Below are 22,648 nucleotides of genomic sequence, written 5' to 3'. Positions count from 1 at the left end.
CCAGCATTTTGTGTCTATCTTTGATGTTTGGTTGTTAGCTAAATATTGCCAGAGACAGGTGCGAAAATTTGCTCTGCCCTTTGAAATACTTGTAAAGGAAGCTTTTCACACCCACCTGAGAACTGTAACCTGAGTTTCAATCTAATTCGTCTGATGCAAGCACTGTGCAGTTTCCACAACACTACACAGGAACATCAGCCTGGATGTGTTTGTTTTTGTTGTTGTTGTTGTGCTCAAGTCTTTGGAGTAGATTTGAACATAACCATAGCACTCAGTGGCAGCCGCTGAGCTGCAGTAAAGCGTAACAGCCGGCTTTACACATGTCCACTTCCTCCTGCGTCTGGAACAAGGCCGCCTCCATGGAAGTGCTGGTGGAAATAGTCGCATTCTCCACTTTTCAGGGCGAGTCACGCACGGCCTGAAGTCTCGGCCTGTGCAAGGGACGGGGGAAGCGATTAGAGAAGACGTGCAGCTCCCCGCCACATTCCGCACACGCTGAGCGGCGGCCTGCCTCTACGCACAAACCCGTGACGTCACAAGCACGGAGCACCTGTTGACGTCACTGAGTGGGCAGGAAGGTGTGACGCAGCACGCAGGCGCCGGAGCCGGCGAGATTATTTTCTTTCTTTTCTCTTTTTATTTCTCCGCCGTTTGGTTTCTTTCTCATTTCCTTCTTTGTGTTTTCTTCCTTCCCCTCCCTCCTTCTCTCTCTCACTTCCTCGCAAGGCGAAGCTTTGGGTTTTCCCCCCCCCCTCCCTCCCCCTTGGTCGGCAACGGTCGGTTCGTGGTGCGAGCGCGGAGTTTCTGAGGCGTCGGCCCTGAAGGCGAGTTGTGAGGCGGTGAGTGGGAGGCAAAGCGTGGGAGGCCTTCGGGGGGTGGGGAGTGCAGGGGGGAGGGCGGGGACAGTGCAACGGCGGGCGGGCGGTGGGGGGAGAGGGTCAGGGCTCCAGGGCCACATGCGAAAAGCACCAGGGAGCATGCTTGCTCACGACCCAGTCAAATTAAGTTTGAGTCCATGTACTTCCAGGGTGTCTTCACTGCAGGGTCACTCATACTTACTGGATTTTCATCGTTTCACATGCTTGTTGTATGCCAGAGGTCGTATTATGCCATGATCCCATTGTGCTTTAGAGCCATCAGGGTTTAATACTCGCCGCACATTAATGATGTATTTCCAACATCAAGACCCACTAAAGGATTGGCTTGACATCTGGAGGATAGGGAGGGACAGTTTGACGTGTCCATTCATGTACTGAGTGAAAATGTGCTGAGTTCTGTTAGCCACGTGTAGGTGGCATGTGTGTTTTCCTGGATAATATGCTGGCCAGTATCCTGAACTTATTTAAGAATGTGCCATGATGAAATGTGAAAGGTTCCTGCTAAAAGCCTGATCTCTTCTTTCATCTGGAACATTTTTTTCAGGATACAAGTCCTTGGATCAGTTTTTTCCTTTCCCTGGAATAATAGAGATTTTGCTTGTGCTACAATTAGTCAACAACTCCATGTGATTACTGGAAATAAGGTAGAGCATAAATTAGGTGGACCTTCACCAAGCATCCAGTTAATTGATGTGCAACCTTGCCCAGGAATGGAATGGCCAATGATAATTCTTCAAAGTTCCATTGATACTAAAAGCCATTGATTGCATCTAGATTCTTAATTGTGGCAATGCTGATTGAAAGAAAGGGTTGCAATTTCATGTTCTTGGAATATATAGAAACATTTTGCAGCTAACAAGGTAATTTTGTGAGTGCAATCACTAATGCCATGGAGAAAAAAAAACAGCGTTCTTGTGTATAGCAAATTGGATAAGGCAGAATTCATTGAATGACGTTGAGGTCAGGAATTTTGTTCCATGAATGTTAAGGATAACTCTTGGTTTAAATGCAAATCATCATTATGGTTTGTCATGGAGGTTTGTTTTGCACTGTACTTTTTTCTATGATATGCTTTCATTTTTTGATTGAGTGTGGTGAATCCTTGCAAATTTACTTGGTCACTGTCCACTTAGTTTGTCCATCCAATGTGAGAACTTCTGGATATGACATAATTTTGCAGCATCCAGAAGTACTGTTTCTTTTGAATCTTTGTGCTTTAAAAGGTCTACCTTTTCCCCCCCTGATTATCAAGGAAAACATTGTGGGGACTTTGATCCTTTTCATCCTCAATGATAGCAAACAATTCTTTGCGTCACAGCAAGCGAGGTGTCTAATGTCTTGAGAACTCTTAGCAACGTACCAGAAAGATCCCACTGAGTGTGAGATCCAGGATAAGGCAGTATAATACACTTATGCAAGATGAGAGCTGGTTGTGGGTTTGGTGGACTATCATGACCCTTGACTTGTCACTGCGTACTGTATTGGGGAAGTAGTTTTTTTATTCATTGACAACATGTGAGCATCACTGACAAGACTAGCAATTGTTCTCTTTGAGGTGGTAACGAGCTGGCAGTTTGAGCCGTAGCTGTGTGTGTGGTGAAATGAATCCTTTCAAAATTGGAAGGGTCTAGGTGCAATGATGATGTCGGAATCTTTTTCCAAGTCAGGATCGTGTGGCTTGGTGTGAAGTTTGTAGGTGGTGGTGTTCCTGTCTGCCTGCAGCCCTTCTTCCAAGTCGCTGGTTCTCAACATCTGCACGTGGACCAACATTTGGCTGTGAAGGATTGAAACTGGGTTGTCAGGAGGTTCAAAAATTAAAGACGAATTATGGGAAATTGCAACAAATGTTGAATCGATTGCTTTGTGCAAGTTTCAGCATGCAAGGGGCAGGCAGGTAGGCCAGTAGGAGCATTTGGTGTCATCACAATATTCATTATGAGTCATTTATTTAAAACTTTAATTTTGATTTCAATTATTTAATTTGTTTTTTATTCAATGCTTTAATTTTGTGATTAATAAGCTGAAAAGCCAAAATAAAATGTTTTGAAAATCGAGTCATTTTTGACAGAATTATCAATTCATTCATCATGCTATTTTAAATCGTTGACCATGAGTCCAAATGTTTGATCAATTTTTGGCTGCGGATGAAAAATGTTGGGAGCCACTGTTCTATGTGGTGGAGATCAGAGGCTCAGAAAATGTGAATAAGCATTAATGCAGTGCATTTTGAAGATGGTACACACTGCAACTGTGCTGCACTGATGGAGGAAGAGAATGTGTACGTACGATGGTGAATGATGTGCCAATCAAGTGGGGGTTGGTGTTAAGCTTAGAATGTAATTAAAGCTGTATTCTTTGAGACAGTGGAGACACTTCTAAAGTGGTGCATTGTAGGTGATGGAAAGGCATCAGGAAATGAGTCACTTGCTACAGGTGCTGGCCTTGACAGGATGGATGTGGAGAGGATGTTTCCTTTTGTGGGTGAATCTAGAATTAGGGTTCACTGCTTAAGAATAAACAATTGCTCATTTGCGACAAATGGGGGAAGTTATTTCTCTGGGTATGGTAAGGCTTTGGAATCCTCTTTCTCAGGGGTGGTGAAAACGGAGTCCTTGAATATTATCGAGGCAGAGATGGATTCTTGATACGCGTGGGGGTAGTTGGAAATGCAGTGTTGCTGCGATCTGATCAGCTCTGATATTATTGAATGGCAGAACAGGCTTGAGGGGCCGTAGTCTACTCCGGCTGCGACTTACTAAATTCATATGACCTGCTCTTGTTGCCGCAGTATTTATGTAACTTTTCCAGCTGAGTTTCTGGTCATTGGTGACACCCAGGATGTTAATGGAGGATTGGGTGAGGGAATACAGTTGAAGGAAACGCTCTCTTGTTGAAGATTATCATTCCATGGCACCTGTGTAGCATGAATAATTTCAGCCCACACCTAAATGCATGCAGGAATGGATTGTTTCATGTTCTGAGGAGTTCAACAGTGTGGAATCGCTGGAATCCTAATTTCTGACCTTCACGATAGAGAAAAGGTCATTAATCAAGCAGCTGAACTCCTCCAGCAATGTCCAAGGGTTGACTAGATTGGTCTCCCACAACTTACTCCTTCGTGTAAGTCATGGTTCCAGCCTGTGGAACCATTGATTTTATTTTACAAGGCCTCCTTGATGTTACACTTGCTCAAACACTATTTACTTTCAAGAGTAGTTACTCTTGCCTTGCCTCTGGTTGCTCTTTCGTCCTTAATTGGGTTAACGGCAGCCCATTGTGAAAGGATAATCGATGATTGATATGGACTTGATGGGCTGAAGGTGTAGGAAGGAACTGCAGATTCTGGTTTAAACTGAAGATGGACACAAAATGCTGGAGTAACTCAGTGGGACAGGTAGCATCTCTGGATAGAAGGAATGGGTGACGTTTCGGGTTGAGACCCTTCTTCAGATGGGGCTGAAGGGCCTGTTTCCATGCTGTATCTTTTAATCAATGAATCAAGCTTGTAATGAGGCCAGGAACTGGATGTTCATACTAAGCCCAAACTAAAAATGAATGTACAAGTTATCAATAGCTGGCATTTGATAATACTGTTAAGGACATTTTGCTACTGATTAAAAGTAGGCAGAGGCAATAATTATCTGAACTGTGGCCAGCTGCCCCCTATGAACTACTCCTGTCCTTTGATGAAAGTGTTCCCGCAGAGTTGTTGGGCAGGGCATTCCTTCTCTCCATAGATGCTGCCTCACCTGCTGAGTTACTCCAGCATTTTGTGTCTACCATCCTGATGAAGATGGTGTGTATATTAGATGGGGAACATGCAGGTGGTCGCATTCCTACTTGCTTGTGGCCTTTCTTCTTCTTGGTGGTAGAGGTCACAGATTTGGGAGGTTCTCTTGAAGTAGCCATTGTCAACAACTAGATTTTCTAGATGGTGCACACTGCAGCTGTTGGAAGACACAATGAAAATGTAGAATGGCTGTCTTGATACCATTCTCAATTAAATGTGTCACCCTTGCCTCGCCTCTGAAATCCAGTTCTTTGGTCCATGTTTGGATCAAGGCTGTGATGAGATCTGGAGCAGAGTTATCCTGGTGGCAAAACAAACTGGGCACCAGCAAGCTGCTGGAGGCACCAGAGATTGCAGATGCAGAAACTAGTATTCTGCCAATTGCATCCTGATGGCCCGAGAATGGGACTAGGTGTGTGGCTGAAAACTGGAGAATGGCCAGGACTTGGGAACCAGGGATTGGAGTGTGGGTTGAAACATGGGAATCACTTCAAGAGATGAATCTAAGAATTTCTTTTTTTGTTTGTTTTTGAAGTGCTCAGCAGGGATAATGGAATAATCCCTTTTTTCTGCAGTATTTTAGTTTAGTTCAGAGATACAGCGTGAAAACAGACCCTTCAGCCCAACACGCCTGTGCCGACCAGCAATCACCCATACACTAGTTCAATCCTACACACTATGGACAATTTGCAGAAGCCAATTAACCAACAAACCTGCAATTCTTAGGGATTGGGAAGGAAATCGGAGAACCTCGAGAAATTCCACCTGGAAATTGGTGCGCTCTTTCAGCCATTTATATTTTGCTCCTGTGTGATCCTGACACGAGACCTAAAGGTTCTAAATACCATCCCAAATACTCCTCCAATTTGAGCAGTTAGGGGCCACAGATACCCAGGTGTCAGTGGGGTGCTGCACTTCAAGGAACACATCACCATGTCCTCAATCTTACTCTGTCCTCCAGATAATCTCTTCTAATGGGAGAGCTCTGAGTACATGAACTAAATGGCCAGCTCAACGCAGGCAACTGTGCATACCCAGGACTTCAATGCTGGGGATGTTGACCTGGGAGAGAACACTGCTGTTGGTTTGTTTAAATTTGCAGATAATTGGTGACATGGTGAAGAAATGGTTACAATGTGTGTCCATGAGTCAGGAATGAATACCCAGGGGATCTCAGAAGCATGCAGCAACAAGGAGTTGTGTCCAACCATGCTGTCTAGAGAGGGTTATTCCTGTTTCTGTTTGGTTTTAACTGGTCTAATGCATGAGGATATACAGTGCCCTCCATAATGTTTGGGACAAAGACCCATCATTTATTTATTTTTCTCTGTACTCCACAATTTGAGAATTGTAATAGAAAAAATCACATGTGGTTAAAGTGCACATTGTCAGATTTTAATAAAGGACATTTTTATGCATTTTGGTTTCGCTATGTAGTTTCTACATGGTGAAACCAAAATGTATAAAAATGGCCTTTAATAAAATCTGACAATGTGTACTTTAACTACATGTGATTCCCCCCCCCCCCCCTATTACAGCAGTTTTATACATAGTTCCCCCCATTTCAGGGCACCATAATGTTTGGGACACAGCAATGTCATGTGAATGAAAGTAGTCCTGTTTAGTATTTTGTTGCATATCCTTTGCATGCAATGACTGCTTGAAGTCTGCGATTTATGGACATCACCAGTTGCTGGGTGTCTTCTCTGGTGATGCTCTGCCAAGCCTGTATTGCAGCCATCTTTAGCTTATGCTTGTTTTGGGGGCTGGACCCCTTTAGTTTTCTCTTCGGCATATAAAAGGCATGCTCAATTGGGTTCAGATCGGGTGATTGACTTGGCCACTCAAGAATTGACCATTTTTTAGCTTTAAAAAACTCCTTTGTTGATTTAGCAGTATGTTTGGGATCATTGTCTTGCTGTAGAATGAACTGCCGGCCAATGCGTTTTGAGGCATTTGTTTGAACTTGAGCAGATAGGATGTGTCTATACACTTCAGAATTAATTATGCTGCTACCATCAGCAGTTGTATCATCAATGAAGATAAATGAGCCAGTACCTTCAGCAGCCATACATGCCCAGGCCATAACACCCCCACCACTGTGTTTCACAGATGAGGTGGTATGCTTTGGATCTTGGGCAATTCTTTTTCTTCTCCATACTTTGCTCTTGTCATCACTCTGATATAAGTTAATGTTCGTCTCATCTGTTCACAAGACCTTTTTCCAGAACTGTGGTTGCTCTTTTAAGTACTTCTTCACAAACTGTAACCTCGCCATCCTATTTTTACGGCTAACCAGTGGTTTGTATCTTGCAGTGTAGCCTCTGTATTTCTGTTCATGAAGTCTTCTGCGGACAGTGGTCATTGACAAATCCACACATGACTCCTGAATAGTATTTCTGATCTGTCGGACAGGTATTTGGGGATTTAAAAAAAAATTATAGTGAGAATTCTTCTGTCATCAGCTGTGGAGGTCTTCCTTGGCCTGCCAGTCCCTTTGCGATTAGTAAGCTCACCAGTGTTCTCTTTCTTCTTAATGATGTTCCAAACAGTTGATTTTGGTAAGCCTAAAGTTTAGCTGATGTCTCTAACAGTTTTATTCTTGTTTCTCGGACTCATAATGGCCTATTTGACTTTCATTGGCACAACTTTGGTCCTCATGTTGATAAACAGCAATAAAAGTTTCCAAAGGTGATGGGAAGACTGGAGGAAAGGCTAGGTGCTGAGAGTTCTCTTATACCTGCATTAAGGAGGCATTTTAACACACCTGAGCAATTACAAACACCTGTGAAACCATGTGTCCCAAACATTATGGTGCCCTGAAACGGGGGGGGGGGGGGATTATGTGTAAGCACAGCTGTAATTTCTACATGGTGAAACTAAAATGTATAAAAATGGTCTTTAATAAATTCTGACAATGTGCACTTTAACCACATGTGATTTTTTTTTCTATTACAAATCTCAAATTGTGGAATACACAGGCAAATAAATAAATGATGGGTCTTTGTCCCAAACTTTATGGAGGGCACTTCTTGCGTATGGCGTGCACAGCCTAAAGTTGTAGGTCAACTTGTTCTATTTGTTTGTGCACGTCGGGTTGATTGCATTTGTGGAAACGGGGTGGACCACGTGAAGGTTGCAATCTCCCACCCCATGGAGGGCACTGAACATGCTCTTGTTCCACAATGCACTGAGAAATGCTAGGTTGACCTCGATTAACTCTAGGAGGCCTCTGCTGGTCAGTGCAGTGAGTGTAGGTCATTTCAGACCTGCAAGTGCAGACTGAGTAAGCTCCTGAGAGTGACCAATGTGGGGAGATTATTCAAAGGAACTGCCAACCAATGACTAGGTTCTTGGGTTTGATTACTTTCAGTAGTTGAAGTATGATTTCCCATTTATTTTCTTGTGACTTTGTCCAATGTATTTCTATTGTTTGCCTTTTCTATGGTTGGGGGTCAAATGGAAGTGATGGTGGGCAGAATTTATGCCATGTTGGTGTAGGTCTCTTATGTGTATTTTGTCATCTTCAGCATCATTCTTTCCATTAACAAGCTAATAAAATGTTGAAGGTTTGTTATTCAGTATAGTGGGAAAATGTTTCCTTATCCAATTTTGACTGGGTTGCTGTTTGCTGCCATCCTGATCTTTGATTAATGAAATATGTCAGATCTGGTCATTAGAACGTGATCGTTTTTTGTTATTAGTGGTGCGTTCCAATGAATTACCTTTGGTTTATTTTTCACCTGTTCAGTTTAGTCTGACCACATTGAGAAATGGCAAATGTAAACTTAAAACCTTTGTCTCCTTTTCCTTTAGAATTAAACAAAATGATGCAAGTTGTGCTTGGAGTGAATGTGTGATTCACAAGCACTTTCAAGTAGGCAGCAGTGTGTTTTCAGAGTGAATTTTGAATTGTTTCCACCCAATCCCTTGTAGCAGAAATCCTTAGCTCTTTGCCCAACTGGTGCCGGATTATGGACAATTTTACAAACTGATCACTGTGATAGATAAAATTTACTATGGTAGATAGTATTTTTTGTTTTAAGGTTGTTTGAATTTCTGGGAACGTATGATGGCATAGCATAAATATTGGAGGAACAGCACCTCATATTTCACTTGGGTAGTTTTCACCCCAGCGGGATGAACATTGACTTCTCTTAACTTCAGATAGCCCTTGCTTTCTCTCTCCATCCCCTTCCCCTTCCCAGTTCTTCCACTAGTCTTCCTGTCTCCGACTACATTCTATCCCGCCCCCTCCCCTGACATCAGTCTGAAGAAGGGTCTCGACCCGAAACGTCGCTCATTCCTTCTCTTCAGCGATGCTGTCTCACCCGCTGAGTTACTCCAGCATTTTGTGTCTACCTTCGATTTAAACCAGCATCTGCAGTTTTGTCTAACTTGTGTTGCTTTTACTCGGAGAGAATGTGATAGGGCAGTGTAGAAGGAATTTTACTGTTCCTACCTGAGAAATCCCTTGCGAGAATCTCGAACTTAGGCACAGGATGCGGAGGACAGCATCTCGAGCTAAAATTAGGTGAAATTTCCATATATAATCGGTTGTAAATTGTTGGGATTTTATACCTTGAGGCTGTGGTTGCTCAGTTGGGCATTTTAAGGCTGAAGTAATTTTTTTGGATATTAAGAAAATCGAGAGGATCTAGATATTGGGAGGCAAAGTGAGGTTGAGGTCTTACTGGATTGTGGAGCAGGCTCAAGGGTTGAATGGCATACTGACATTTGATATGTTCAACTCTATGGTGTTTTGGCAAAATCCTTGTAAATCTCAACTGCATCGTCTCCAGAGCAATGGCAACCATACAGCAAGGTGGGGACTGCATTTGTACAGGCTTCAGTTTTCATGTAGTTCTAGTGTGACTTTCCTGCTCTGATATAGTATTTCATGTCCGTTTTTTAAATTATAAAAAAGCCCATGTTCTATATGCGTTTTTTAACCGCTTTATCCACCTGTCCTGCTGTTTTCAGGCATTTGTGAGCATGAACATCCCTCTTCTCTGCACTTCTCAGTCTCCAGCCATTTATTCTGTATTCCCTCACCTAGTTTCCCTTCCCCAGATATATCCGTTTACGCTTCTCTGGATTGAATTCCATTTGTCACGTCTGCCTGCCTAACAAGTCCATTGATATCTTCTGAAAATCATCTTCCTCACCGTCAACCACTCTGACATTATCAGTATCAATTGCTTCCTTTTAAATCCTGTTTCCTACCTACAAGTCTGAACTATTGCTTTTTTTCACAAAAAGGAAGAATCTACCACTGAATCTCTTGGACCTTTTGCCTTTCCTGCAACTAAAACTTCCATTGAATATTATTACCCGTAAGTTTTTAGCCACTGAGCCTATTTTGGTTGTAACTTGCCACCTTTCCTTGAGCTCTATGATCTTTTACTTTTATGATCAATCTGCGAGCTTGGATTTTGTCAAATGCTTCTGATAATATACATAGACTACATCAGCACCCACAACAAACCTCCTGTGTTACTTCACCAAAATGTTACGTAAAATTAGTCTGGCACAACTGCCCCGGACCAACAGCACCTCATATTCCGTCTGGGGTCCTTGCGCCCTTATGGCATCAACATTGAATTCCCCCAATTTGGCTAGCCTGTGCTGTCCCCTCCCCTTCCTTCACCCTCTAGCTGTCTCCTCCCACCCTCCCATCCGCCCGCCCTCGGGCTCCTCCTCCTCCCCTTTTTCCTTCTTTCTTTCCCCACCCCCCATCAGTCTGAAGAAGGGTTTCGGCCCGAAACGTCGCCTATTTCCTTCGCTCCATAGATGCTGCTGCACCCGCTGAGTTCCTCCAGCAATTTTGTGTGCCCCGGACCAAATCTACACCTACTTTCATTGATTAAATTGTGACTTTTTAAATGATTTATTGTGTCCATCAGAGGTTTTGCCAGTAAACCTCTTCTTGCGTGATGCTCCTTGGCATTTTTAGCTCCTTGGGTTGTGAAAAATTTGCTACTGTTGATACGGTCTTAAGTCATTTAATACACTGCTGAGCATTTGACATCCTGTGACTCTTTCCAGTATTTTCTGTTTTTGTTTACTTGTTGAGTAGAAACTACTGCTTTGGAGTTTAAATAGATTAGAAATTGTTGGCATATTCCTCTCGCTTGCAACAGGCATAGCTAGGACCCATGTGCCTTCCTATAAGCTGTTTCTTTGACTTGGAAAAAGTGAGTGGAGTTATAGGAGAAGTTGTTTTGCGTAAGAGTAAGTTCAGCCATGTGAAGGACAGAAGTAGTGGAAGGAGACGGGCTATCGTTCTATTGTAATTGAGTCTCCCAACCAGGTCTCCTCGACATCCCTCATGCCTGTTCTTAATGGCCCCCTTCCCCTCCACCTCCTCCCAGCCTAACCAAAAGGTAGCGTTCTCCTTGTCATCACCTTCCATATCATCAGCCTCCACTTTAAAGGGGTCTACCTTGGTAATTGGCATCATCAGACAGACATGTCTTCTCATACTAATTTCCTCTGCCAGCCCAGGAGGTACAACACTTATCCTTTTACCTCTTTCTTTCTCTCCTTCCTGGGATTAATCCGTTTTTTCCAGGGGTAGCAATGATTCACTTGTACTACTTCCAATTTTGTGTAATTGCAATCTATGCTCATGTTTTGTCTACATAACTGCTCTACACTTGATTTATCCAATGTGTAGAGCAGTTCGGTTCAGTCTGTAGGGGTGCCCTTGAGCTTTAGACTTTAGAGATACGGCAGGGAAACGGGCCCTTTGGCCCACCGAGTCCACGGCGACCAGCGATCACTCTGTACACTAACACTATCCTACACACTACGAACAATTTAAAATGTTACCAAAGGCAATTAAGCTACAAACCTGCACGTCTTTATCGTGTGGGAAAAAACCGGAGCACCCGGAGAAAACCCATGTGAACATACAGACAGCACCTGCAGTCAGGATTGAACCCGGGGTTCTGGCACTGTAAGCCACCGTGCTGCCCTAAACTAGTCACCTGTTACTTTAATTAACCAACTTTCAATCTCTTGTTAATTTCTTAAAAGGTTGAAAACTTCAGTTATTTCCGCTTTAATCGTAAATTATATTCAGTTATTCCTCCCAAAAATGTAGAAGTAGATCAGTTAACAAAGAGAAAAGGAACTATATTAACATGTTGCCACTTCATAAGATGCTTTTGTTGCTGCTGATAACAGCTGAGTTTTATTTTAAGCTTGGCTTTTGTATCTTTGTGGATGTAAATGTTCCATCTTAAATCGGAATTGAGACCGACTGCAATCCAATTACAAATGTTTTTTTTCAGCTAACGGTCTCTCTGTTCCAGATTGTCTTTAAATATTTAATATGGCCATAACAGTTGTTGAATTCATCACCATGAAATAGGAATTGTATTTCCACGAGTGAGGATGGTTGGAAATCCTGTGCTTCACCAAGTTGTGATTGAATTATGGTTTTAAAAAAATTGCCAAATTAAAAAGAAAATTGTTCAGTGGGGATTAATCAGCTTTCTATTTACAGCTATTAAATTGGCAACATCGTCCCTTGAAATATAATTAGAAATGCTGTAAATCTGGGAAGTAGTACCTTAATTCCACCTATTTCAAGCTCTGTGATATTACTCATTTTGCCCCTGTTGCTGTGGCTGAGCCCCTCATGTATGCTTTTGTCATCTATAGTTGATGACTAATACAATGATCTGGATGGCTTTCTATCTTGTATCTTCTGTGAATTTGAGCCTGTCCAAAACTGCTTTCCATATCCTGAAATTATTGGAAAATACAGAGGTGTGAGGTCTGAATTGGCAATAGTACCTCATGTTTCATAATTCTCAACAAATAAAGAAATAAAAATGCCATGAGAAAAATGACTGAGGAGATTAAGGATGATGTTAGATTGAAAGAAGAGGCTTGTACTGTTGCCAAAAGAGTTGTAAAACTGACAATAGATCAAGTTTTAGGAAGCGGCTACAGAATGACCAATAAATAGATCGAGGGGAGAAGTTAGAATAGTTATAGAAAAATTTAACTAAAAAAACCAAACTGTTTTTAGCTGTTATGATTAAATTAACAAGGATAGTACATTGAAACGTTGGTCCCTGAGGTAAAGACAGAAGGAATTCTAATGGGGCAGGGGGAATAAAGAACAGACTGGCAGTAAGCAAGTATTTTGTAAATCTTCACTCTAGAAGAGGCAATAATTGTAGCAGAAATAATTGAGCAGAAAGTGTCTAATGAAGAGAGGTACATAAAGTAATTAATATCACAAAAGAGAAAATAGTGGAAATTAAGGGGACTAAAAGCTGAGAAATCCCTTCCATCCTGTGGTTCTAGTCGATACATTACTTCTTTTTGCGTATGGCGTGCACAGCCTAAAGTTGTAGGACAACTTGTTCTATTTGATCTTATTTGATTGTGCACGCCAGGTTGATTGCATTCGTCGAAACAGGGCGGACCACGTGAAGGTTGCAATCTCCCACCCCTACATTACTTTTGATCATCCAGAATCTCCACAGCTTCTAGAATAGCCTCAGTAGATTGGAAGGTAGCAAATGTAGCATTGATAATCAAGAAGGAAGGGAGAAAGAAAATATGGAATTTATAAATGTTAATCTTATGTTGGATGTCAACAAAATGCTAGGATTCAGTATTAAGGCCTGGCATTAACCCTTTTTTAATATAGCTGGTGGTTTTCAGTATTGCTGGTCCAGAGCTCTTACATCTCAAATGATCATTGCAGCCATAGGATGTGGAGACAATGCATCTTATGAAGTCCAGAGCGCAAACTAACAAAGGGGGTTGAAGTGAACCAGGTTACTGGATTATAACAGAGGTAGAATGTTGTTCGATCATTGCAGTACTCCTGCTCCAGCATTAATTACTAGTGGACCTTTCAAAGATTTCATTGATCTATCATAATGCACGATAACAAGCTTGCTGTTTCAGTCTTTTGTAAAAAAAAAGAGAGAACTGTCATTCTAACAAATTGAACATTATCAATCAACATCATTTGAAAAGGAATAAAAAGCTCAGGGAGCCTAATATTACTGAATTGAATTCAATTTCTTCAGTGTCTAATTTGATTCTCGGCTGCATGAGAGCCTCCTTAACCCAGGCCCCTGGTTTTTGGCTTGAGACTTGGTTGATTGCTATTTGCACTTTCAGGTCGGGTCGGGGGGAGTTCTTTCCCCCCTCCCCCCCCCCCGCACCCCGTTACGGGTACCATGTAATCCCGTGCTAACTGCTCCCTGGTGGGATAGTTGGCGACTAAACCGTCTCCCCCACCAAAAACAAGACCTGTCAAAGGGTGGATGAGCTTCTAGCGAGCCAACGGCCATCCACACTTCGGTAGAAGTTGCGATCACTGTCGTACATAGTGTTGTAAGGAATGATGATAAAGCACACACACCAAAATCCTATACTTCCAGTGGCGGAAGTCCGCAGGAACTGGAGGACAGAGATGTGTGGTGCGTCCGCCACCTTTCCCGTCGGAAACCAGCGCGACTGCGTCGCTAATGTTTTCAACGATGATGATGATGCAATTTCATATTACTGCTACAAGAAGCATTTCACTACACCTAGGTGTATGTGACTAATAAATAACCTTTGAACCTTTGAACCTTTGATCCCTGTTTGTAGTCGGTAAGACTTTACATTTTGAACTCTGTATTGCAGTCATTTTCAGAGTTACCTTCTCATCTTTCCTCCTTTCTTAATACTTTGTCTTCCATTATGCATTCAGTAAATATTCTTCTCAAAAAAAATTTGAAATGCCTCATAATCCATACAATCTTGTACCGAGGTGATCCAACTCCACAGATTTCCCACTCCAAGTAATCGTACATTGGAAAGGTGACCAAGAGAGATGACATTTTGGGAAATATGTTGCCTTCATTTGCAAACATTCAACGTTGTCATCCTGCTAGCATAGTGAAAATATTGCCAGCATTGAAGCAATTATAGGGTCAAAGTACACGTCCCGTTGGCTTGCTATGTAGGGGCGGGATAAGGAACATGCAAGTTCTGATAGACCAAACTGCGTTTTCATAAATCCGAGTAGCTGACAGCTATTTTGATGATTGGGCGGCACAGTGGGTGGAGGAGGCATTAACCACATTTAAGATGCATCTCAAGACGTATTTGAATGAGCATGGAATAGAGGAAGGTGGAATTAATGCAGGCAGATGGGAATGGCATTGATGGGAACGATGTTTGGCATAGATAGAGTGGACCAAAGAGCCTGTTTCTATGCAGTACTCTATGACATACAATTGATTCTGTGGCTTCCTGAAGGAGTTCCCACTTCACTGTCAAATATTTTTCCTGTATCAAGCAACACTGTTAGGAAAGACAAAGGTCCATCTAGTTCATCTTCTGCCATTCATTGTATCGTGCTGCTGGTAAGTTAAAACAATTATGAAGTCTTTAATCATGGAGTCTTCAATTAATCCTGGTGATAGAAACAGATCCAGGGGTAACCCCAGTGATGGAGAGCTTTAGGAACTGTAGTGCAGTGTCACCTGTTCCTCAAAGCATGTTATTGTTGCCTGTCTCGATTAATATGAATGGTAAATGTGGAGGGAGAGTTTTTGCAGATTTGATCCAATGCAATTCTTGGCTTCACATTCCCAGCATATTCCTAAAACATTGATTGCGTCTTGGTGCTACAATGCAAAACAAGTTGGTTTATGAAAGGTTTGCTGAGTGAAGTCTTTGACCTCCTTTTGGCAAGGCTGGTTCTTGCCGAGCTTTGGGGTTCAGTGGGGTTCATCTATTGTGCTGCATATTCCACTTTGGGAACAAGCAAGCCAGTTTGAAGTGCTTTTCTGATGTACATTTCTGGAATAACACAAGGATTCTGGGTTGTAAAAAATGACGTTCTGACTTGTGCAGGTGAAGGACCTAATGGATATATTGCTAGTTCACTTTTTGCAGAAGTTGAAGTACTTGTGAATCAGATTTATATAAATAACTGACTCTGATTTGTAAAAAGTATAGTGAAACTGTTCCCTTCTCTCACTGACTTTCACACCCGACTTTACAAATATGCCATCTTTTTTTACTTTTATTTTATTTTTTAGGGGGAAGGTCTGTGGAAAGGCAACATTTATTACTAATTTGATTGCCCTGGGATGGTAGTGGGGAGCTACTGCCTCGATTGCTGCAGTCTTTCTGCTGAAGGTCTGATGTATTTCTGTCTGTGTGGCATTTCCTGCACAATTGAAACCGAGACGTTGAATTTTGCACTTATGAATATTTAAAAGTTTAAATACAGGATGCTGTCTGTGGGTGAAGGGAAGCAAGTTGGTTTGTTTCTCCGAAGGTCCGTTGAGCTCCTGACTGACAGCCTCAGCTGTCCAGATAATGTATCTGTTGCACTTCATCAGAGTCGTGGTGAACAGCAGGACAAGTCATCAAGAGCAATAACGCTGCAAAATGCCGAATATATAAAATAAGGAAAATGCTGAAAGATACTAACTAGCTTTGGCAGTGTGTGTGGAGTATTATCACTTGTCAGCTTGATGTCACTTCTGACAAAAGGTCATTGACCTGAGACTTCAAGTCTGTTTTCCTCTCCACAGACGCTGACAGACCTGGTTAGTATTTCCAGCTTTTTTTCAGATTTTTTTTTTTTTTTTTTTAAGCAGAAAAATCATAAGTGCTTCCTTGATTTTGCTATTTTGGATTGAATGCATTTTCCAAGTATGAATAGCACATATTTAAAATTCATCATCTGAGCTGTTTGAAACTTTCTGTTTAACCTTTATCTTTAGATTTTATTGTGCAAACGCTTTTGCCAGAACTTTTAGAATTGCTGTGTGGCTCTATAAAAGCAGATTCCATGACCTGTTAGTTCTGATTAATGGTATCAGTTTTTCTTTATACCTTGTTTCCTCGTTTCTATTCTTCCCACTATGTTCCTCATGAAAAATAATTGTAGCGAATCAATATAAATCAGTCTGTGGTATTGGTTTCTGCTACTCTTTCTTTTGGAGACATAAATACAATCCAGAAAGCATTTGAGATAGCTATGACTTTTAAGTTAACAATAAAACTTGCTGTTTTATTTAATATAAAGTTTATTCCAGAATGTCTCTGCTGTCATGCGTTCTTGTGGTGGGGTGATTATGGTCCTGGACTTTAAGCAGTAGATGCAGTTAAATCATCCAACTATCATGAACATAATCGTGACAGTTTGAATGGTTGATTTTTACGTTCATTGTCAGTAATCTGCAAACAAAAAGCTGGTTGTCGCTAAGTGACTGAAGCTGTCATTTTGGCAAGGTGTCCAGTCACCTGTAAGTGGTTAGAACAAAAAACTATTTCTTGAAATGGCCTTCTTTATGACAGCTGACAACAGTGGAAGATGTGTCCATTTCAGGATGGGTTGTGTAGAAAGGAACTGCAGGTGCTGGTTTAAACCGAAGACAGACACAAAAAGCTGGAGGAACTCAGCAGGTCAGACAGCATCTCTGGAGAAAAGGAATAGGTGACTCAGGCTCTTCCCACTGTTGCCATGCTTGTTAAGAATTGCACTTGTGTTTCTGTGGCCATTTTAAGGGCTGTTCTTATTGTGAGGTGACATTCCCATATCTGTCATTGCATTTGATCTTGCTTTGATTTGGTTTATAATTGTCACATGTAGTGAGAGAGTGAAAAGCTTTTTTGCATTTTGAAAAGCCTTTTTTTTTTCAGTGCTTGAAACGCCAGTTATTTTTATTGAGAGCATCTGTTCAATACTATGCGAGCTGATCAAATGACTTGCTGTACCCAATACAGACACAAGGGACTGCAGATACTGGAATCGGGAGCAAAGGAAGAGCTGCTGGAAGAACTAGACACCATCTGTGTGGAGGGAGAGAAACATAGAAAATAGGTGCCGGAGTAGGTCATTCGGCCCTTCGAGCCTGCACCGCCATTCAATTTGATCATGGCTGATCATCCAACTCAGTATCCTGTGCCTGCCATCTCTCCATACCCCCTGATCCCTTTAGCCACAAGGACCACATCTAACTCCCTCTTAAATATAGCCAATGAACTGGCCTCAACTACTTTCTGTGGCAGAGAATTCCACAGATTCACCACACCCTGTGTGAAATTTTTTTTTTCTCATCTCGGTCTTAAAAGACTTCGCCCTTATCCATAAACTATGATCCCTTGTTCTGGACTTCCCCAACAAGGAACAATCTTCCTGCATCTAGCCTGTCCGACCCTTTAAGAATTTTATAAGTTTCTATCAGATCCCCCCTCAATCATCTAAATTCCAGCTAGTACAATCCGAGTCTATCCAGTCTTTCTTCATATGAAAGTCATGCCATCCCAGGAATCAGTCTGGTGAACCTTCTCTGTACTCCCTCTATGGCAAGAATGTCTTTCCTCAGATTAGGAGACCAAAACTGTACGCAATACACCAGGTGTGGTCTCACCAAGGTCCTGTACAGCTGTAGTAGAACCTCCCTGCTCCTGTACTCAAATCGGATATAGTCCGTGTTTGGGTCGAGACTGCCCAGATGAAGGGTCTCAACACAAAACGTTGACTGCCCATTCCCCTTCTCAGATGCTGCCTGATTCACTGATTTCCTCTAGCAGCCTGCGTTTTGCTGTACTCGATTGTCCTGTGATGCGGTAAAGCAAGAGGACCTCACTCCCTACTTGCGGTTGAAAGCTATTTTAATCTACATACAGTTGAAGCTTGATATCAGTTAGTGCAGAAATAGTGTATACAAGAACTGTTCCATGTTCTGTATTAAATTCTACTGCCCATTGTATAGTGCAGCCACACCCCTACATGCATAATGGGTGGCTTGCATAATAGGTGGCTTACGTGATAGGTAACTTGCGTAAACAATTCACAATAGGTCCCGTATCCTAAATGACCCGCGTTACTGTAATGGGAGGGGTTTGTGTCCATTTCATAGATGTAAAAGCATCTCCCACGCTGCTCTTGCAGTTTTGGCCACCATCCATGCGACACTGGGAAAGCAAGGGAGATGTTGGAGAGCAACTTCCGTCCGAGTCGCTGACATCTTCCACAACAACATTTCGTTCAGACCAAAGGGTCTGAATGACAAATAAAGGATTCAATTCAATTCAAGATGCGCGAGTGAGCCCTGCTTCATCAGCTGCCGCACAGTCTGGTTGACGTGGCTGTCGTTGCGGCTCGCGTTGTAGGCCTTGGCCGACAGATTTCTTCCACCAACAGGACACCCCGGTCACCATGGGGCTCCCTCCCCTCTCACCAGCTGCTGCTTCTTCCTGTCGGCCGTCGCTTAGTCCGCTCTGCCGCTCCCCCTTTCACTGCAGCCTCCCCCATCTCTACTGGGCATCTTGGTGACTCTGGTGGAGGAGGAGGAGGAGGAGGAGTGGTGGTGGAGGGGAAGTGGACTAAATGACAGCAGTCAGGAAGAAGCAGCAGCTGGTGAGGGGAGGGAGCCCCACTGTGACCGAGTGCGTCCTGTTGGTGGCGGCAACCTGAAGAAAGCTCTGTCGGCCAGGGGCTACAACGTGAGCCGCAACATTAGCCAGGTAAATCGGACTGTGCGGCAGCTGGTGAAAAAGGGCTCGCTGGTGCACACCAGCACCATCAGCGCCTAGATTTAAGGTGAAAGGACACAAAGTGCTGGAGTAACTCAGCGGGTCAGGCAGCATCTCTGGAGAACATGGATAAGTGACGTTTCGGGATGGGATCCTTCTTCGGACTGCTTGCTGTAAACTCCAGCACTTTGTGTCCTCTTTTTGTATTAACCAGCATCTGCAGTTCTTTGTTTCTATTTAGTTTAAGGTGATTTTGACTTGCGTAAAATCTGACTTGCAAAAGAGTTTACAGAACGTAACCCGTAAGTCTGGGAATATCTGTAACTGGGAGTATTTTAAGCTTTGGTAGACAAACGTGCTGGAGAAACTCAGCGGGTGCAGCAGCATCTATGGAGCGAAGGAAATAGGCAACGTTTTGGAACGAAACCCAAGGAAGCAAACTGAGCAAACAGCCTCCCAGCATCTCACCAATCAGCCCATGTCATAGATACATAGAAAATAGGTGGACAAAAGTGCTGGAGAAACTCAGCGGGTGCAGCAGCATCTATGGAGCGAAGGAAATAGGCAACGTTTCGTGCCGAAACGTTGCCTATTTCCTTCGCTCCATAGATGCTGCTGCACCCGCTGAGTTTCTCCAGCACTTTTGTCATCCTTCGATTTTCCAGCATCTGCAGTTCCTTGTTAAGTATTTTAAGCCTTTATCTGCTTATTCGAAAAATATACTGAAAGACAAAAGTGCACATTTAACGAGATTACCTTAATTGCTGGTTGAGGAAGAACAATATTGCTCTCTCTTCATAGCTGTCCTGGATTCTGCTTTGAGTTGTGGACACCCATTTGCTATACCAGTGGAAACGTGTAGATCACATTTCCTTTATTATTCCGAATAAATAAATCTCCTTTAATCTGTCTGAACACAAAGGTGCACATTTTGCTGGAAGGTTTGGCCAAGAATCTCATGAACCATATTCCCACGGTAAACAAAGCATGCATTTTGGGCACTGTGCTAGGATTGACAAAAGTATATGTCTGAAATCACACTCTGTGTGGGGGGGGGGGGGGGGGGGGGGGGGGGGGGGGGGGGGGGGGGGGGGGGGGGGTCAAAAACTTGCCCCATAGATCTCGACTGTCTTATTTTAACCGTTAAAGAGGAATGATCACGACAATTTGGATTAAGAAATTGTAGGTAATCTTAGATTGTCTTCAGGGTAATTATTTATGTACTTTAGAAGTGTGGTCACTTTTACACAAATAATGCAGTATTCAATGTATGCGCAGCAAAGTTCCACAAGCAACAATGAGCACTTCAGTCTGAAGAAGGGTCTCGACCAGAAACGTCACCCATTCCTTCTGTCCGGAGATGCTGCCTGTCCCGCTGAGTTACTCCAGCGTTTTGTGTCTACTTTCGATTTCAAAGGTTTCAAAGGTCTCTTATTGTCACGTGTACCAATTACGGTCCAGTGATATGCGAATTACCATACAGCCATACTAGAAAAAAGCAACAAGACACACAATTACATAAACATCCACCACAGTGGATTCCCCACATTCCTCATTTAAACCAGCATCTGCAGTTCCTTTCTACACAATGACCACTTCATGATCTCAGTGACCAGCGTTGAGCTTGTTGCTATCTCTGGACGAGGGAGGACTGTGCAACCAGACAGAAAGATGGGGAGACAGCAGCTTCCTGCACATTACCTTACTGGTTTACTGCACACTGAGTCGAGTGTCACTGTCTTGTAATTGTCAGAGTGCCAGGTTCCTCAGCTCAAGCTTGAACAAGTGCCTTTTTTTAAAAGTACAAAAGGGCATACTCCAGTATTCACTAAAGGCATTGTAACAAATTGACTCTGCAGCATAGTACTAAAAGAACTTAAGCAAAGGTTTTTTACAGTATTTTGTACTCGTGACAATGATAAACCACTGCCGATACCAAGTTTTTTTTTTTATGGAACACTTTCTTGTAGTAAAACAAACCCAATGTTAGGCCTTTGCATCCATGTAAAGCATGGCATGATCCTTTGTATTTTTTTGCTTTCACGTGATGCCTTGGTAAACCTCAAAAATTGCACTTTGTTCTGACAAGATCTCAGAGTTTATTAGAAGCATGGTATTCCTGCCATCAGATGGAATGTTTTAATGTTGTGTTATTGTAGACAGCAAACTCACCCTCTCCTCACAGATTGTGTTTCAGGCCTCTCCTTGTACATGAGCAAGTTGCAGTCCCCTCTCCTTGTACATGAGCAAGTTGCAGTCCTCATTTTTATTTTTTATTTTTGAAGTTCTAGTTGCTTGAGCCCATTTGAAACTAAACAGAAAAGTACCAATTGTTGTCATGCTATGCTTTTTAATCTCCAATCGCAGCCTATGTGTTTTTAAGTATGATAGCAAACTGCACGTATCCCACATGTTTCAGATGGTACCTGCAGTGTTAAACATAGGAAAAAAAATAAAATAGGTGCAGGAGTAGGCCATTCGGCCCTTCGAGCCTGCACCGCCATTCAATATGATCATGGCTCATCATTCAACTCGGTATCCTGTACCTGCCTTCTCTCCATATCCCTTTCGCCACAAGGGCCACATCGAACTCCCTCTTAAATATAGCCAATGACTGGCCTCAACTACCTTCTGTGGCAGAGAATTCCAGAGATTCGCCACTCTCTGTGTGAAAAATGTTTTCCTCATCTCGGTCCTAAAGGAATTCCCCCTTATCCTTAAACTGTGACCCCTTGTTCTGGACCTCCCCAATGTTCCATTTCAATCCATCATAAAGCAAAAAGCTTCACATTGTATTTTTCATATCTTAAAATGTCTCGAAGGATGCCCATTGAATACCCTTTGAGGTGTGGCCACACAGCAAATGTTTTTTTTCTCCTGGATAGACAGTGACTCCATATTTAACATTTCTTCTGTATTTGAAAGTCAACCTAGATTATATGCTCGTGATCTCAAGTGTGCTATGGGATGTTTGTTTCCTGACACAAAGAACCTAATTGAACTTTTGAGAACGCATCAGTTTGGTCGTCTTCTGTCTGAATTTGCTCTGGTCTGCAATTCAGAAACCTTTCTTTCGGTTAGTTTTGTTTCTGAATCGGGTATGTGCTGGATATGGACAATAGACATCACAAGCTGGAGTAACTCAGCGGGTCAGGCAGCATCTCTGGAGATAAGGAATAGGTGACATTTCGGGTCAAGACCCTCGACCCGAAATGTCACCTATTCCTTTTCTCCAGAGATGCTGCCTGACCAGCTGAGTTACACCGAACATCGACACAAAAAGTTGGGAGTAAACCAGCCACAGCAGTTCCTTCCTACACATTTTGTTCTAGGTATGGTGCTGCTTATAACGTAGGAAGATTATCAATATAATTGCTGGTTGTAGAGTGCCTAATTATTTCACCTTTTAATGAAAGTTACCCGATTGGGAGTACAGAGAATGTGCATTTTTTTT

The 22,648-nt window shown here is 42.6% G+C and overlaps 1 protein-coding gene across 1 annotated transcript in view; it reads left to right on the top strand.

Moving 5' to 3' along the window:
* The first annotated feature begins 558 nt into the window (after nucleotides 1-558).
* Nucleotides 559-22,648, top strand: part of r3hdm2 (R3H domain containing 2) — a 166,121-nt gene continuing 144,031 nt past the window's right edge. Inside the window, exon 1 of the mRNA XM_033015712.1 lies at nucleotides 559-839. The gene's annotated coding sequence lies outside the window, so the exon portion shown is untranslated. The remainder of the gene's footprint in view (nucleotides 840-22,648) is intronic.

The sequence above is a fragment of the Amblyraja radiata genome, chromosome 46 (assembly GCF_010909765.2).
Source record: "Amblyraja radiata isolate CabotCenter1 chromosome 46, sAmbRad1.1.pri, whole genome shotgun sequence".
NCBI classification, from domain to species: Eukaryota; Metazoa; Chordata; class Chondrichthyes; order Rajiformes; family Rajidae; genus Amblyraja; species Amblyraja radiata.
The sequence above is the reverse complement of the archived record's forward strand: the minus strand, read 5'-3'. Positions and strand labels throughout refer to the sequence as shown.